General features: G+C 43.9%; 1 protein-coding gene across 2 annotated transcripts in view; it reads right to left on the bottom strand.

Moving 5' to 3' along the window:
- ELAVL2 (ELAV like RNA binding protein 2) overlaps window positions 1-15,261 on the bottom strand; it is a 143,288-nt gene extending 128,027 nt beyond the window's left edge. Inside the window, exon 1 of one of the 2 annotated variants that reach the window (XM_046021697.1) lies at window positions 14,783-15,261. The gene's annotated coding sequence lies outside the window, so the exon portion shown is untranslated. Of the gene's footprint in view, window positions 1-10,176; window positions 10,295-14,782 lie in introns of those variants that run through there. The other variant, XM_046021696.1, reaches the window with a different exon arrangement.
- Between the last annotated feature and the right edge of the window lie 2,610 nt (window positions 15,262-17,871).

Here is a 17,871-nt window from a genome sequence, read left to right as displayed (position 1 = left end):
ACATCAGTGCCAGGTTTATCAAACAAATCTTCATATCTGTTTGCCAGTCTGAACAAAAAGTTAAACTAGAGGGGCACCTGGGTGGCTCAGTCGTTAAGCATCTGCCTTCAGCTCAGGTTATAATCCCATCCTGGGATGGAGCCCCACACTGGGCTCTCTGCAAGGCAAAGAGCATCCTTCTCCGTCTCCCACTCCCCGATTGTGTTCCCTCTCTGTCTCTGTCAAATAAATAAATAAAATCTTTTAAAAAAAAAAAGTTAACTAGAAATATAAGCGTGTCAAGTCACCAAAAGGAAGGCTCTACACTGACATTTTCTACCTACTTATCATTCATCTGCATTCATCTCACTAGACATTACACACCAAAGTTGCTTCAAATCGTGCTATTATGCTCAGGAGCAGATTAAGAATATCCAACTTCCTTATTGTTTAAAAAAAAAAAAAAAATTAGGGGTTCCTGGGTGGCTCAGATGGTTGGGTGTCTGCCTTCAACTCATGATTCCAGGGTCCTGGGATGGAGTTCCACACCAGGCTCCCTGCTCAGCAGGGAGTCTGCTTCTCCCTCTCTCTCCCCACTGCCCCCCCCCCTTGTGCTCTCTCTCGCTCTGTCAAATGAATAAAAGCTTAAAAAAAAAAAAAGTTAAAAAAAATTAAATTACAGCACTGGTCCAAACATGATTATGTGGAACCTCTTTCTACTTCTGCTGGTGCGTCAGCTTGTTCTACTGCACACGTGGGAGAAATCTTTGCTGAAGCTGTCCTGCTGTTTCTAGAGAAGCGCAGAAAAGGCTGAAGGCTGGGAAAAAAAAAAAAACACAACAGGAGGAAGAGGAGAGACAAACAACATACATAAACCTCACACCTGGTAACCTCTCATATCAGCTCTTTTTTTTTTTTTACAGCAATCTAAAGGGAAAATGTCTTTTCTAAGCTGACACCATCAGCAATGCAGTTAGCAGGTGGGCCACAGGCCTCTCTTAAACAGCTCATAACATCCTATTAGTTTTCACAGCACCCAAGCAACTTCTGCTGACCACAAAGCATGTGAACGAATACAAGCAGATGACCAGCGGTCCCGCTCCCAGTAGGGGCAGGTCTAAAATCCTGGGAAGAGGGAGAAAGGGTGAGATAAACCACTATATCTTCTAATAGAAGGAGAAAATCTCTTTAGATCAGAGATTAAAGGAGACTTCTCCAAATGAGGTAAAGGAGACCACAAAATCTAAATTTATACGGAGTGATCTAACATAATTCAAATATTTACAAGCACAATCAACATGAAATCTTAAGCACTCCTGCCTTTGTCTTTATATCTGAGAAAATTTTTAATTTCCATAGCCTTAGGAACTGTCACAAAGTCATAGCTCAAATACCAAAAAAGGCCAGGCAGGAATTTAATCTGAAATGAAACAAATCATACTCCATATAAAGGATGAAGTTGACAAATATTAGCCCTGTGTTGCTCCACCCTACCAACTTTTCAAGAGACATTAAATATGGTTCTAGATCTTTATACGATATTTCCCAGCACCTAAATCAACACTTAACTACCTTTTTTTTAATTTTATTTATTTTTTTAATTTTTCAGTGTCCCAGAATTCATTGTTTATGCACCACACCCAGTGCTCCATGTAATACCCACCCTCCACAATACCCACCACCAGCCTCACCAACCCCCACTCTCCTCCCCTCCAAATCCCGCAGTTTGTTTCTCAGAGTCCACAGTATCTCATGGTTCTTCTCCCTTCAATTTCCCCCAACTCACTTCTCCTCTCCATCTCCCCGTGTCCTTCGTGTTATTTCTTATGCCCCACAAATAAGCGAAACCCTGTGATAATTGACTCTCTCTGCTTAACTTATTTCACTCAGCATAATCTCTTCCAGTCCCATCCATGTCGATACAAAAGTTGGGTATTCATCCTTTATGATGGAGGCATAATACTCCATAGCATATATGGACCATATCTTCTTTATCCATTCATTTGTTGAAGGGCATCTTGGTTCTTTCCAGTTTGGCAACAGTGGCCATTGCTGCTATGAACACTGGGGTACAGATGGCCCTTCTTTTCACTACATCTGTATCTTTGGGGTAAATACGCTGTAGTGCAATTGCAGGGTCATAGGGTAGCTCTATATTTAATTTAAGGAATCTCCACAGTTTTCCAAAGTGGCTGCACCAACTTGCATTCCCACCAACAGTGTAAGAGGGTTCCCGCTTCTCCACATCCTTTCCAACACATGTTGTTTACTACTTAAAAAAAAAAAAAAAAAAAAAAAATGTGTTTTAGGCCAGTGGCACCCGGGTGGCTCAGTCATTTGGTCATCTGACTTGGTTTCGGCGGGGATCATGATCTCAGGGTTGTGGGATCTGACCCATGTCAGGCTCTATGCTCAGCGCAAAGTCAGCTGGAGATTCTCTCCTATCCCTCTGCCCCTACCATACACACATGCTTGCTTTCAAATAAATTATTGGGGGGGGGGGGTTAGGCCAAATGAAACAAATACATACCATATGCAACCTCCGGCCATCATTTGGGACAGAGGGAAGAAACTCTGTCCATGGATACCCATTTCTCCTTTTTGTCCTCTAATAGCATCAGTTCACTTGGTCACAGAAGATATTCTTCAATGAGTAAACTGTAATAAAATGCTTAAGAGCCAATGGTAAGGTACAAGCCAAATGAAAAAAATAAAGAGACAAGGACTAGGCTGCTCCTGACCCAGAATTGCCAGACTAGAGTCAGAACTAGCATAGGGCTCAGAAGCATAGACAGGTGACTAGAGGGCAGAGGGCTAGCACAGACATGTCAAAGAGAAGAGAGGAAGGCTTTGGGTAGGTCAGGTTCCTTGCAGAGACAATGGTGGGGAATGATGAAAGTCCAAAGCACTGATGACCTAGTATTTGGGAAAAGTCCATGAGTCATTCACAGCCATGGGCCACAAAGGGCCCCAGGGGTTTTAAACAAAATAAGCCAGCAACCGGTAAGTAGCACCTCAAGGAAAGAAAACAGTGTTGAGTAAACTCACTGGGAAACAGACCTTACCTGTGAATAGGTTATAAAAACTTGCTCACTCTATAATAAACTCTGTATACGCAGAACAGCCCAGCTAGCTCTGCAGTAATGGTGGGTGATCCTCACATCACCAGAGGGGCCTCCAGTAGAGAAGCAACATCAGGGAGATTTTTAAAAACGGACTTTCAAAAGTAGCTCAGAGTAAGCTCAAGATCAAGCACAGTCAGTTCAAGGAATATTTCCCTAACCTTACCCAATTCACTGAATTTATTTTCAAATACACGGTGATTTATTTGCTTTGAGAAATACCTCATGTACTTCTGATACACACACGATGCCCAAAGAATAAAAAAGTGTTAAACATCCTTTAAAAACTGAACAAGTGAACAATTTCCAATAACTTACTTGACAGGGCATCCATCAATGACTTTTCACTTAGGGTGCTTGAAACAAGCAGGGAAAAAAATGTGTTTCTATGTAAACTCCATTTTGTGATGTAGAGGAATAGATCCCTTGGTAAGAAATTAAACAAAATTCAAATCAGAAAAATATGGACTGATTATTTTAATTTAAATGCTTAAATTTAAAAATCTGATTTCTCATTGAAAAAAAGATGGGATATTTAAATTGAGACATTTATATTCCTGGAATGTTAGCTGGCTAAATTCTCATAATTTCACATGTAATTTTTTAACATTATTTATATTTTCCAGAAAAAAAAATGCATTTTAAACTTCCCTTCCAAATCCCATCATCATAGATATATTTATACCTATTTCCATACCGAAACGCTCAAAAACACAATTCTCTTAAAACCTCCCGGCAGTTTGGGAATCTTCTTTCTCCATGGCAGAAATACGCATTATATGATGATCCATTATAAAGAATCACTCAAAATTATGGTTAATAATAACGCACTGAAGGCCAACTATATAAAACTAATCAGTGGAAACCACTGATTACCACCTTTCCATTTCAGTAAATGTTGTCAATCTACTGCCAAAAAATCTCTTACTTCAGTATGCTCATCATCAGCTCATCCTTGAGATGTGGAGGGTAAGCTTTTATACTCAAAAAGGTTAAGAAACAGGGCGCCTGGGTGGCTCAGTGGGTTAAAGCCTCTGCCTTCGGCTCAGGTCATGACCTCAGGGTCCTGGGATCGAGCCCCGCATCAGGCTCTCTGCTTGGCAGGGAGCCTGCTTCCTCCTCTCTCTCTCTCTCTCTCTCTCTCTCTCTCTCTCTGCCTGCCTCTCTACTTGTGATCTCTGTCTGTCAAATAAATTAAAAAAAAAAAAAAAAAAGGTTAAGAAACCAAGGACATAAGTAATGGAGCCCTAGACCAGACAACGGAGACCGGGCTTCCAGCCTATAGCATATTCCACACCTGGTTCTGACCCACTCTAAATTAAGGATTTCAACTTAAGTGACAAAACCTACTGAGGCAAGACAACTCCCCGATAGCTAAACTGGCAGCACTGTGCTCACTACAAGACCTTACATGTGTAGTATTTGTTTACAAAATCAGAATGGATTTTAAAACAAACTATGAGGAGACAAGGAAGCTTAGAATTTGCCTTCAATGAAGAGCCCACATTGCTAATGCCACAGAGGACGAGCACTGATCCGAAGAACTTCCCCCCCGCCCTCACCAGAATAGAGGACAACTCGAATACTCGAGGTCCGATTTCCCAAACGGAAACCTTATTTTAAGCCTCTTGAATCCTGAGGGCTAGATGGCAAAAACTGTATGGCAATTTCAGTGTATGTACATTTCTCTAGGTAGAGAGGGCTCACAGCTTTCTTCAGAACTCAATACTAACAAGAAATGTCAATTTTATAGGACTTCCGTAACAAAGATACAGGAAAGTTAAGCATCCCTATTCTCTTGAAGAAATAAAACTAGTCAAGAAAATGTCTACTAAAGCTTGAAGTGAGTTTGACCACTGCTAACTAAAAGCAAAATGAAATAAAAAACCTATCCTAAAAGGATAATCTGCTTGATATTTATGAAAATAAGGATTTTTATAACATTCTATTAATACAGCCTCTGAAATCATCTCCAGTAATGAACAGCCTACAACAACAAAAATTCTGTAGGAAAAGAAAAGCTAGTCATGTAGAACATAAATTTCTTTTTTATGAGACTGACTCCTTTTAAAGCAAGGGAAAATGCTGATATGAATCTATAACCATTAGATTAGACTAGGAAAAAATATAAAGATACCCAATCCAGGAGTTCAAAACTTATCTAAAGCAAAACCTTCAACATGTTAAAACAAAACAAAACAAAAACTATCATTTTATTCTGTATCATAATAAGCTTAATAAAGAAAAACTCTCATTTTCCAAATAAATAAATCTCTAAAAGTAGGAATGGGGTTCTTGCCTGTCAAACCTTACTTGCCATACATTTTCAGTCAAACCAAGAGAGTGGAAATCAGATGGAAATAACACACAAGTACTACAAACGTGCAAGTTTAAAAAAAGAGAAAAAGTTACTTGCAATTTTTAAGGCAACCTCCAAATTGGTTTAGTTTGAATCTCCTGCCACATATTCCTAGGACCTTAGTTATTTTACCTATCCCATTCCTTCCCAAAGCAATCATCCTTCTCTGTATGAAGATTTATTACAAGGAAAACCCGGATGTCATCACTCAAAACTATTCAGCAACTCTCAAAGGGGAAATATACACTTAAGAGTATCAATGAAATTGATGCCTTCAAAACCTAACCCATAACTCTGAGAAAATAATACGTTTACCAGATGTAGATTTTTTTAAAAGATTTTATTTATTTATTTGACACAAAGAGAGATGGTGAGAGAGCAAAGAGAGAGAGGGAGAAGCAGGCTCCCTGCTGAGCAAGGAGCCCAACTCTGGGCTTAATCCCAGGACCCTGGGATCACGACCTGAGCCAAAGGCAGCTGCTTAACAACTGAGCCACGCAGACACCCCTACAAGTAAACGTTTTAATGTAGTCCAACCTCTGGACAGGTAGAACTGGTATTAAAGGGGAAGGGGGAAGATGTGTATAGGAACGCACGGTCTTCATGTTACAAAAGAGTCACCTTTGCTTTATACAAAATATAAGGCTACAGACATATCAAGCCATATTCTCTTAAAAAATATTCTCCTGTGATCTTACTAAAATTATGATAGGCATCATGCATGCTGAAAGCCAAATCTGTTTATTTCTTGTTAGTGAAAAATTTCCTACATATTCCATAAAACTACTGCAGGATTTTACTATACTAATTCCTATTTTTAGTTCAGATTCCAAACGTTGCCAATGCTAGTTAAACCGTAATAAAATGTGTATTTTTTTAATTTTTTTTTAAGATTTTATTTATTTATTTGACAGAGATCACAGGTAGAGAGAGAGGGGAGGAAGCAGGCTCCCTGCTGAGCAGAGAGCCCAATGCGGGGCTCAATCTCAAGACCCTGGGATCATGACCTGAGCCGAAGGCAGAGGCTTTAACCCACTGAGCCACCCAGGCGCCCCTAAAATGTTTATTTTTTAATACACAAAAGCCTTAAAACAGTTTACTGCCTTCCAAGCCTTAAGCACCTTCTATTTCTGCTTAGCAGATTTATATTACTTAAAATCAAGAAGAAAAATCAACTAAGATTGCAAACCAATTAGTCTCTAAAATCAAATAGAACTTAAATGTTCTTCCCAAATTAGAAACATAAAAAACAATGAGTTTGGCATTAAAGTACACAACATGTGGGTTCTGTGAGTAACCAAAACCAATGAAGACTTCCACGGAACTATAAAATGAAACTGGCCAAACCAAGTGAACATTCTATGTGTATGATGTCCTCTATAGAGTTAATTCAAAAGTTGGGTGTGGCATCACCAGTGCATAAGGCCTTCAAACAGTTCTATAACACATTAGCATTAAAAAGCATTATTGGCAGCTAAAAATATTATCAAACGATTAAGACTCTAACCAGGATAAGCTATGTAATCTGTGGATCCCAGTGCAAAAGGAAAGAAGAGGGTCCCCTTGTTCAAAAATTTAAGAATTTCAAGGGGGCCCCAGTTAAGACGGCAGAGGTTACATGCCATAAAGCAGTTCTGCTTCCAACCAAGTACTCACGCTTAAAAACAAAACCAAACCTCAAATGTGGCAGCTTACTGTGATGACTTGCCTGTCCAGATGAATATCCAAAGAAAAAGAAAGAGCTGGATTAGACAGCTACGGGCTGGTTTTCCATGGGGTGGCATATAACCCAGCCCCATACCACCTCACCTATACAGCCAGCCTCCCGGAATGCCATGAAAAAAAATTAATAAATAATCTGACCAAGCTAAGTACCACGGATCTTCAGCCTCCTTATTTCCAATAAACAGTATTGGTAACAGAGGTAGTAAAATAACGTGTTATGGTACCTTTAGTAAGACACCGAATGAGAGCAAAAGAACTCACCCTATCATGCGGACCAATCTATCAAAAAGGTAAACAGTAAAGTCAGTCTTAATAAGATGCTATTTTGGAATATCCAGTCCTTTGGGAAAAAAAGAACATGAAGAATAATGTGCCACTGTGGTGTTCTTGTGCCATGCTAAGGTCTGAAAAATATACCAGGTTTAAAAAAAAAAAATTCCCCCCAAAGAAAGGTTGATCCCAGTTTAGAAGTCAGGGTATTCAGGATGGCTTTGCTGTATCCTTTTTTTAAAAAATATTTTATTTATTTATTTATTTGACAGGGAGAGAGATCACAAGTAGGTAGAGAGGCAGGCAGAGAGGAGGGGAAGCAGGCTCCCTGCTGAGCAAAGAGCCCGATGTGGGGCTCGATCCCAGGACCCTGAGATCATGACCTGAGCTGAAGGCAGAGGCCTAACCCACTGAGCCACCGAGGCACCCCGCTTTGCTGTATCCTTAAAGAAAACTTGTGACTTGCTTTTAGAATAAAAGAAAGAGAGGTGGGGGAGGAACGGATGGAAAGCAGTATTTTTTAAAAAATAATGATGCCAACCAGAAAAGCATATAGAAGGCTGGAATGGCCGGAAGAGGTAACAAGGATTCAGCCAGAAACATCTGTCTGTATATAAAGGTCCAAAAGGGTGGATTAAGGAATGGGATAGTAGAAATGTCACTTAGAGCACTGCTGTTCCATGTCACACCAGGAGAGAGGTCATAACTAAAAAGTGTAAAACCCAGGCAGAGAAGGACCTTAACTTTTCCTATGAAGAAGCATTAACCAGAACCAAGCAACCCTGTTCAACCCCCAAGAAACAAACGAAAACCAAAAAAGGAACTCTTAACAACCCATCCATTCTTAGCCTAGAAAATAAGGTTCAGTAGTAAATAACAGACCCGGCCACACTTACCAGTTTGTGAGTACCTATGCTATTCCAGGAGCATACCCTAAAACAAAAATTCTCTTCATCCACAGTAATAGTGTGCATGTACATTTTAAAAGAGCTGACCTGATTCCTAAGAGCAAACACTATACAGTGAAGGAAACACCTACAGACAGATAAAATGGGGGGGCCTTAAATGACAGCCTCAGGCTATCTTTGAAGGGTAAATAAAAAACCTCATTCCCCGAAAGGTGGCAGCACCAAGTTACCCAAATGGGCACTAAGGGCCCAGTTTGATCACACAAATACATTCTCTCAAGAAGAAAAAAGAAAAAGAAAAAAAAGGCAGAGGAATCACATCAAAGTGGATGTAATGTTTCTTCATAATTTAATTTTTCCTACCCCACCCAACCATTACTTTCCAGACATATTTTCTTCTTGCCCGTTTTCCCTTTCCTCTCCCATTTCCAAAGGAACTTTCTCAAAGTATGCACACACACTTCACCTGAACAGTATTAAAATCACCACTCCTACAAATCTCTCATAAGGAATAACCCAAAAAGAAATGCAGTAATGTTCCAGTCCATCCAAGGAAAACGGTCACCATTTCTAGACCCAAAGGTCTAGATGAGAAAAAGTAGATCCAGGAAAGCTTTCCTGCCCGCTCACCAAAATGGAGACTCCAGGTCAGCTTCCACAAGAAAGAGCGTGCTTAGCACAAATGAAAAATTCAAAGGACTCTGGGGAAACGGTTCTTGAGAAGATTCTCTTCAAGAGCAACTAGCCAGTAATTCAAACTGATTTTTTAAAAAGATGGGGAAATTACACCCCAACTGGTATTCGAGTGGTTTAGAATGGACTTATTTGTCCTAAGTTTGGGACTGAGATGTATTTTAATTAAGACAGAATTATGGGTAGGTCCACCAAAAAATTAAGTTTCATAAAACTCTTTGTCCTTGACGGGAAATAGATTCACGTAGCATTGCTAAGCACCATTCTTTGGGGAGGGAATGAAAGAGAACAGATATTCGGGAACAAGTCCTCCTTTCTCACATTCTCAGAAAATGTAGAGAGAAGACAGGAGATGAAATTTTTATCATAAAGATGATCTTTTTAAATGCACACTATTTTAAATGGCCATCTGTACAGCTACAACTCCGTGCTCACAGCTCACATCTAGAGACAAGGTTTTGCGCCCCGGTCCTCCAGGATAACAAGTAGGCTTTTAAGGCAACGCTGTGGAAAGACTGCCTGCTGGTCATTGTCAAGACCACTGGAGGAGCACCTGCTGGTGAACCGATGTTGGTACCCGCGAGACCACCATTCGCACCGGTGCACGCACACTCGTCCGTGCACGGGGGCCGAAAGTGGCCGGCCCTCTCCGCCAAGCTGGAGGCGCAGCTGCCGCAACCGACGAGCGAGCGAGCCAAAGCCCCGAGTCCACCTCGCCTGGCGGCCCGGCCCGCCTGGCGATTCCCGCCCAGCGCACTGCCCGCGCTCAAACCCAGGATGCCACCGTGAGCGGCGACCTCGCGCGGCTGCGCCCGGCCTCACCTAATACCGCGCAAGGGAGCGAGCGGCCCGGGGTATCCTCTTTGCTCTGCCCTGGCCACCTCCAGTCCCATGCCACCTCCGTACACTGCGTGGCCGCTCCAAGTCTCCAGACGCCCCAGGAGCTCCAAGGACCACGCGCGAGGAAGCGCCGTACCAACTGGGCACGCCACCAGACACCATCCGACTGGAGAGCCCAGTGCACACAACCTCCCACAGGCGGGGTTGCCAGTCCGCCACAGGAATCCTGCCCTTTTTCTAGAAAAGCCCCCTTCCCCCACTTTCCCTCCAAAGCACTCACCTGCGTCTCGGCGCAGCTCTCCCGGCGCTACACGCGGCCGTACCCGGGCACGTCCAGGCCGGAGCACGCTGCCTGGCGCGACTGGCCCTGCTCGGCTCCCGCCGCCCTCAACCAGCTTGTGCCCACAGGAGGGGCGGTGCCACCTCCCGAGGAGCCCAATTCCCTCTACTCCCGCCGCAAGGGGCCGAGCTCTAGGAACTTCGCGTGCACAACCTCCGCCACCCCCACCGGCATTCCCGTCCGAGGCCGGTCTAGGGCTCCCACCTAGCGGAGGCCGGACTCCACTCGGCGCCGCGGCGCCGCGCACAACCCTTAGCCTCGGCGTCCAAAACAGACCCAAGGCCAGGCGCCGCGTGCCCGCCTTCCCCGCCCCCACTCCCACACCCCCCGCACTTGCCTGCTACGACTCGGAGCTGCAGCTACTACGGCTCGCGCCGCCAGCCGTCAGCACAGCCGCGGAGGAGTCGCTCCGGGCGGGCTCCGCGGAGAGGCGGTGGCGGCGGCGGCGTCCCCAGTCCTGGCGGAGGCGGGAAGGCGGACTGGAACCCGGTGAAACCCCCGCCCTACCCGCGTCGCGCCAGCGACCGGCCTCCTCACCCGGCCGGCAGCTGCCTCAGTGACGCCCAGGCGCCGCGGTCCCGCCGTTTGTAGCGGGGCGGGGAGGAGGGGCTTGCTTGGAAGAGCGCCAGGAGGCGGGGCCGGCGGCGAGTTAGCGGCGCCGCGATTGCCGCCGCCGGCGCGTGCCCTGCCCGGCCGCCCGCGGGTCAGTGCCTGCGAGAAGACGCCGGGCTGCTGCCGCTCCGCTCGTCCCTCCCGTGTTCCGATTCCGAACAAGCTCTGGGACCAGGTTCCCTGGCAGCGCGGAGAGCGTCGCTCGCCCAGAAGCGGTAGATTCCAGGTGCAAGTTTGCAAACCCCGAGGTTTCAGGCGCTAACTGGGAGCCAGAGCGACTCGCGCGGGGGTTACTTTGAGGTATATGTGCATCAAATATATACACATACATACATACATACACATATATTGCAAGCAGAGTCAAAAGGTTCTTTTTTACCCTACTTCACAGCCCAAGGGTCCTGTCCCTTGGCGGAAAACTAAAGGCTTAGCCCCGGCTACCCCACTCTGCGTCTCTAGATGGAATCTGACGTTCAAATAAGCCCAAGTACCTGTGCGGGGTGCTATACTCTGCTTCAAACGCAAAGTAGGAAATCCTGTACTCGACTATACAAGAGCCTGCCGCTCTCTGCATCCTTCCAACGCCCCCGCCCCGCCACGTTAGCCCCGAACGGCCAACTCTTCACCGAGGGGGCGTCACATCGCTGCTTAGTCTTGGCCCGCCCCCACGCCCAGCTCAATCGCCTTTCTCCTAGAAAAACCTGTGCCTGTCCTCAGACTCAGCCCCGCGACTGGGAGTCAAAACCGACCCCGACCACGCGGTGGTAGCACGTTTTTACACCTGCTCAGCCGCTTAATTATGAGAGCACCTGTCGTGTTGTTGTGGTTGTTTTCATTGCGAAGGCTTCTGTTTTAACCCTTCCCCCTTAAAAACTGCACTTAAAATATCACCTGTCATACCTACCTGAAATCTCAGGAGTTAAGAGAAAGCAACTGAGCAGTGGGCGACTGAGTCGCCGCAAGAACGTGAGCGAGGTTACAGCTTCAAGGGCATGATGCGGGTTTGATGCAGCAAGGTCCGCTAAGGGCGCCCAGCGCTCCCCGCCCCCACGCGACGGGCGGGGCGGGGGGGGGGGGAGAATGGAAGAAGGACTCCTTTAGCCCGGGGCGGGGGTGGAGGAGACAAAATTGCCCTCTTGGACGAAGTCAAATCAGGCATAGTAAGGTAAGGCGTTTAACCATAATCGAAATGGAGACCATCTACCCCTCAATTTGGGGACCCAGACTGGGACACCAGAAATAGCTAATTGATTCTATATCAGCATTTCTGTTGTCACCCCAAATCCGATTAGCAATTGAATGACCTTAATTGACTTTGCACGGGGTTACTGCTCAAAACAGCTCAAAGCGCCTGCGCCTCTTTGACCTCCCTCTAAACAGTTAATTATAATATTCCTATCCCAAGCAGGCGGGTTGCTAAAAAATGCCTGGTTCCAAACGTTAGGCAAAAATGGGCCTACCACATTTGCCAGTCCAAGCCTAAAACTCTTAGAATGCCCTACGCCCTACTCCCTGAAGCTGACTTCTTGAAGTTATGGGAGACCTCTCTACAGAGTTCCCTAAGTTTTCCAATCCACTTCGACCAGCAAACGTTGCGTTTTTCGTGAAGAACTCCAGAACAGGTTAAAATGAGGTGCCTAAGCATTTGGTTAAAAAAGAGAAGAACCCAGGAGTGACTGGTGTAAGACAGACTTAGGGAATGACAATAAAAACTGGGAGACAGTTACTTTTTAAATCCTCCCAAAAGCGACTTTTAAAAATCAAAATTTTCTGGTTTTGCACACTTATTTGTCCAGATTCTGACAAACCTTTCAGATGTCCCATTTAAGAAACCATTTTACGAAGGAAGTCTTACAGGCCCAAACAGCTTTTCTACTCTATCACCCCTAAAACATGCACACTTTTTTCTTGATCTTTAGGAACTTATTTTTTTTTAATTAGGAAAATAATTTATTCGGTTACAATTGTCTACTCTGTACTCTTCCCCCATCCCTCCACTTTAAGCTTGCATTTTATGAGTTGCAGTGTAGGCCTAAGAAATAACCCATCTCCATCTCCCTATTCCCAACATCCAGAGGATTGGGGGTGGGGTGGGAATGGGCTAAAGGTGTAGAATCTTAACCAACATGAGTGTTTGTAGTGAGTGGGGGCGGGGAAAGAACCCGTGCATTTCGGGGAGAAAGTAAGAGACATTCATCTCATCCCAGCAGTGTTAAGAGTAAATACTAAATGGTTGACTGTTTCTCTCACTCAGGCCACAATAAAGCCAGATCTGCAGCTGGCAATTACAAGAGAAAATACCCAGTCTCGACATCAGTTTCACTAACCGATACTTGAAAATGGCAAACGGGGAATGTATCCAACCTCCAATTTGCCACAGTTGTATAGCTCTCATATTAATTCTTTACAGACGTGAAATAGGTGGGTACGTAGCAACGTGCTGGGCATAAATTAAGCAACAATGGCCACGCGACGTCCTATTCACCGCGGAGCTTCCGTGCAGGGCACTGCCACCTTGCTATCCCCAGACCCCACCAACCCCGGAGATGGCAGAGTCGAGTCTGGAGGCTGGCCGCAAGTTGGCTTTTAGACCCGGGAGGGTGGGTGGGGTGGAGGGCAGGGAGAAATTAAAAACCCCGGCGGGTTTTATACCTTTTCCCCATTCTCTCCATCTCAAGCACCACACCGGCGCTCTCACGCACACTCACCCACACCCCCTCGTGCCAATAATTTAAACTTCTCTTAGGCAAAGGCAGCACCTCCTTCACCGCCACCATCACCCTCTCGGTCCTCTCCGCCCAATGAACACTCTCCCCCCTTTCCCACATCTACCCTGATTTCTTTTTCCGCAGTAGAAAGCCAGCTGGTTTCTCCCAAACCCCGAGAAATCACAAAAGTTAAAATGAAGCATGGGTCTGCCCAGCGTCTCACCCCCAACCATCTTTCTCCTGGCGTCAGTTTAACAATAGCTATTGGGGGGGGGTAAGAAAGGGGGTGAGGGCAACGTAGCGGAGTTGGCTCCTGGGGTGGCTGTGAATCTTCGCGACTGCAAAGGGGTTTCCCCCTCGCACCGAAGGCAAAGTCAGCCGCGTAGGACCAAGGACAGGGCTTGGAATCCACTTCCCAGCGCCCAGCACCGCAAGGCTCCCAGGCAGCAGCCACTCCACAGACACAGCTCCAAGGATCTTATTTACGCTTTTCTGAACAAAGGGAATCTCATATCCGGTACAGACTTAAGAATTCAGCCCTAAATTGGCTACCTTCTTTTAAAAAAGAATCACGGTAATTGGCGCTCATGATTTAGAGCCCGCACACCTAGCAATGATGAGTTTTTGACAGCCTCTACCCACCCTAACCCCAGCCCTAGCCCTAGCCCTCAGGCGGCATGTACTTTTTCAGTTCACTACAACTAGCAGCCTGGTGTAGCATCTAAATTCCATCTGGCAATCCCATCTCCCCAGCACATGTTATCTGGTTAATGCAATTAAGTGTGGGGTTTTCGCTGGTCTAATCTGCAAGTCCAGGCTTCTGATTCCCCTCAAAGGTATTAAAGCCTCTCCAGTCCCTTGGCTGCTGTGCGAAAGTAGAGGCATGCATCCCCCAAAACCCAAGTTATCTCTCTCTTCCCACGAAATGAACTTCCAACCTCAATCCCGTAGCTCACTCAACACCTAGACTCCCATTGTACCCCTGGCTCTACTCTAGCCACATTTACCACTTAAGTTTCTGCCATTGACATTTGCGAAAATTCAGTACGTCAAGCATGCGTCCTCTTGGTCTAGCTCTCTAGAATTAAAAAGCAGAGCAGTAGCTTTGAAATGAGACAAACATGTGCAATTAACTTCATATTCTGTATTCCGCTCACTTACAGGTTTTCTGGGTTTGCCAGCGCATCGCTGCAACTAATGATTAAAGAAACCAAACCGAAACTTACCTTTCTCCCTTAAGGTTTTTGTGTATGTGTGTTTTTAAAGTAACGGTGCAGTTCTCCCAATAAGGATGAGCAAGAAGCTGCTGGATAGTTCTCTTAAGACAGCACGAAACCTAAACTGTGCTCGGCTTAAAAGAAGCAAATAAAAAGAAATGCTTTCGACCCCAAAGTCCAACGCAAAAAGAAATGGCGAAAAAAAAAATATGAAAGGGGAGGGGAAACTTAAAAAGAGAGAGTTTAAAAAGACGAAGAGACTATCCTCCTATTGCCGTTCAACTAAACAAAAAGAGGCAAGAAAAACAAACGAAGGAACAAAGAAAAGAGACGAAAGAACGTTTTTTCAAAAAGACGATGTCTTTCTCCTTGTTGCTTTTTAGTAGGTCGCTACAGGAGTAAGCTGCTGCATCTCTAACTGAGAACAGAAATAAGGGGGGAGGACGTCTTAAAAGGGAGGTGGACTGGACCACAGATTTATAGCACCGTATCACCAACCCCTTCTCTGCCTCCGCACTGCCGTGTGTGCAGCTGCTCTGCCAGGCTCCTATCCCGGGCAGCACGCGCGGAAGTATACGCCGAGTGGCGCCACAACGTAACTTGCTCATCTCCCCAGGACCCTGATTGGTCTAGATGCTTCCATTGAGGCCGCCCGGGCGATCATGCTTGATACGATTGGCTAGAAGCTTGTGTCACTCTCAAGAGCTCAATGGAGTCCCGTTTCAAGGTAAGTTGTGCCGGGAGGTACACACTTAACACAGGCGGCGAAGGGAAATGCAAGAAGCAAAAAGAGATGGAAAGAGCAACGTGGGAGGGTTGGAACTGTAGTATCAGAGTTTGCGATATGGCATGATCTTCTTTCCTCTTAAATCTTTCCGCTTCCGAAAGACTCATTTTCCTTGCCATCACTGCCGCATCTCTGGCACGTTTCTTTATAACATTAAACTCTGTCCGGTATGTATGTATGAGTCATTGAGAGCTCCCTCTCTTTGATCTGAGTGAAAGGGATGAATGTACATCCATTACTTGCCCGCATGCCTTTTTCGATTTATGTCCCACTATTCTGTATTAGATATTAAGCAATTTTATGTCTTTCTCTCTTTTAATATATGCATATTGCAGCTCTCTTATTTACTTTTAGGGTAAAAATGAATTCAGAAATGTTTTCAAATAAAGCTGCACGGTTTGAATTAGCTTTCATTTCATGTTAGAAAAGTATAGGATAAGCATCCTGTCAGAAAAAAAAAAAAGGTACTGAACAGAGCTAAGGTCCTTTACTTTGAGGTATATGGTGACTCAAAAAGAGCATCTGTATATAAAATTAGAACAAGCCACTCCTCTGTATTTGCTGGCGGTCAAGTTCTTGGACCACATACGTATTGCTGATAGTAAATTAGTCGAACCTTTATCTGGGTTCTTTCTCTGAGGATTTAGAAATTTTAACCAGAAGACCAAATGCTGCCAATGCTTCCGTTTTATAGCTGAAGACTACTTCATTAAATACCATATTTTAATAGTATATTTTAATGCATTAAATAGTTTTGTGCATGATATTTATTTCTTCCTCCAAGTGAAAACGTGGTCCTCAGGATCGACTTGATGTATAAATAGAGACATTAACTTGAAGTAGGTTCTTTTTCAGCCTGAATTTCTTCTTTTAATCTTGACAGTGCCAACTTCCTAGATAGTACTTATGTTTCTTATACAATGTAACATATCTTCTCTAGATGCTCATGCCTTTCTAAAAGGAATTCCTTTACCTGTTTACTACTAGTGGCTATCTTTGAAAATTCAGAAAAAGGAGACACAGGTAAGAGTTAGAGATTGAAGGAGGGCAGATTGGGATGGTGGGAAAGGGACAGATAGTCACAAAGCAAAATAACTACAAAGTGAAGGGTGAAGTAATTCAGAGTTCCTTGAGAATGTCCTTGAGTGTGGATAAATGATTAATGGCAAAGAACATAAGACTTGTTTATCTCCCCGTATAGCCGGTATAATATGTTCAAGTTCTATTACTTTGCATGACAATAACACGGGGTTGGAAGAGGAGGCCTGAATCTATATGTTATCTTATAATTAACATTGTTATCTTATAATTTATAATTACCGTGTCCTAATCCCCAGCCCCATTTTTTATGTAACAACAAGACTGGGGTCCTAATTTCAACTTTAAGCTATTTTCTAGACCTGGGTGGAACTCATAGGAAGTAGAAAGAAAAGCAGTCTGAGGAAATGGAATAAAGGGGCTGAGGGAGGGACAAGTCAAGGGAAAAGACAGAAAGGCTCCACCTTACCTAAAGTAGATTAATCACTGTATGAATAAGTAGTTGGAAGATTGTGTTTGTTACCATCTTCCTTCAACCCCTCCCTTCACCCCCAGGTCAGTACAGAGAAATAAATCTTAAAGTAATAATTACAATTTAAAGAAAAATATAATACTGTTTATGCAGACTTATTTATGAAGTGAAATGCCTTTTCCTCTTGCTAACATGCTCTTAATATTGAATTAGTTGCATGTATTCATATAATATTATCAGCACTCTGTAGGAAATCTTTTCCATTAACTTAAAACTACATAAGTATCTTCTAACTGGGTGGAAACTAATACCTTGTTTTATTTTTTGATGTGTGTTTGTTTCCACAAGAAGTTGCAGATTACAGTGGTATATTTTCCAAAAGGGGGAGGGTGGATAAGGACAGCTGGGTGTGGTGTGGAGTGGTGAAAATCTAGCTTGTGTGTTAGGTAGTTAAAGAAATTACTTGAAAAATAGTAAATTTGTCCATTCAAATGCAAAACACTAAATTCTGTGGATTGGGTATATATGCTTTCTTTACTTTGGGCAGAGGAGCAATTGTTTTTGAAAATGTTGTCATCTTCAACATGTTTTTTCTATATAGGCAAAATGAAGTTAAATTATTTAAAATATTGAAAATATCTTAAAATACTAGTTTACTTCCTCAATAAAACAGATGTTTCTAAATTTAAAAACATTTAAATGGATACATATACCTTAAGTAATGTGTATTTTTCCAACTTTTAAAAATAAAAACTAAATACAGCCTATTTAAAATAAATGATATCTGGATGTATATTTCAC

This window comes from Meles meles, chromosome 11 (assembly GCF_922984935.1).
Source record: "Meles meles chromosome 11, mMelMel3.1 paternal haplotype, whole genome shotgun sequence".
Classification (NCBI taxonomy): domain Eukaryota; kingdom Metazoa; phylum Chordata; class Mammalia; order Carnivora; family Mustelidae; genus Meles; species Meles meles.
The sequence above is the reverse complement of the archived record's forward strand: the minus strand, read 5'-3'. Positions and strand labels throughout refer to the sequence as shown.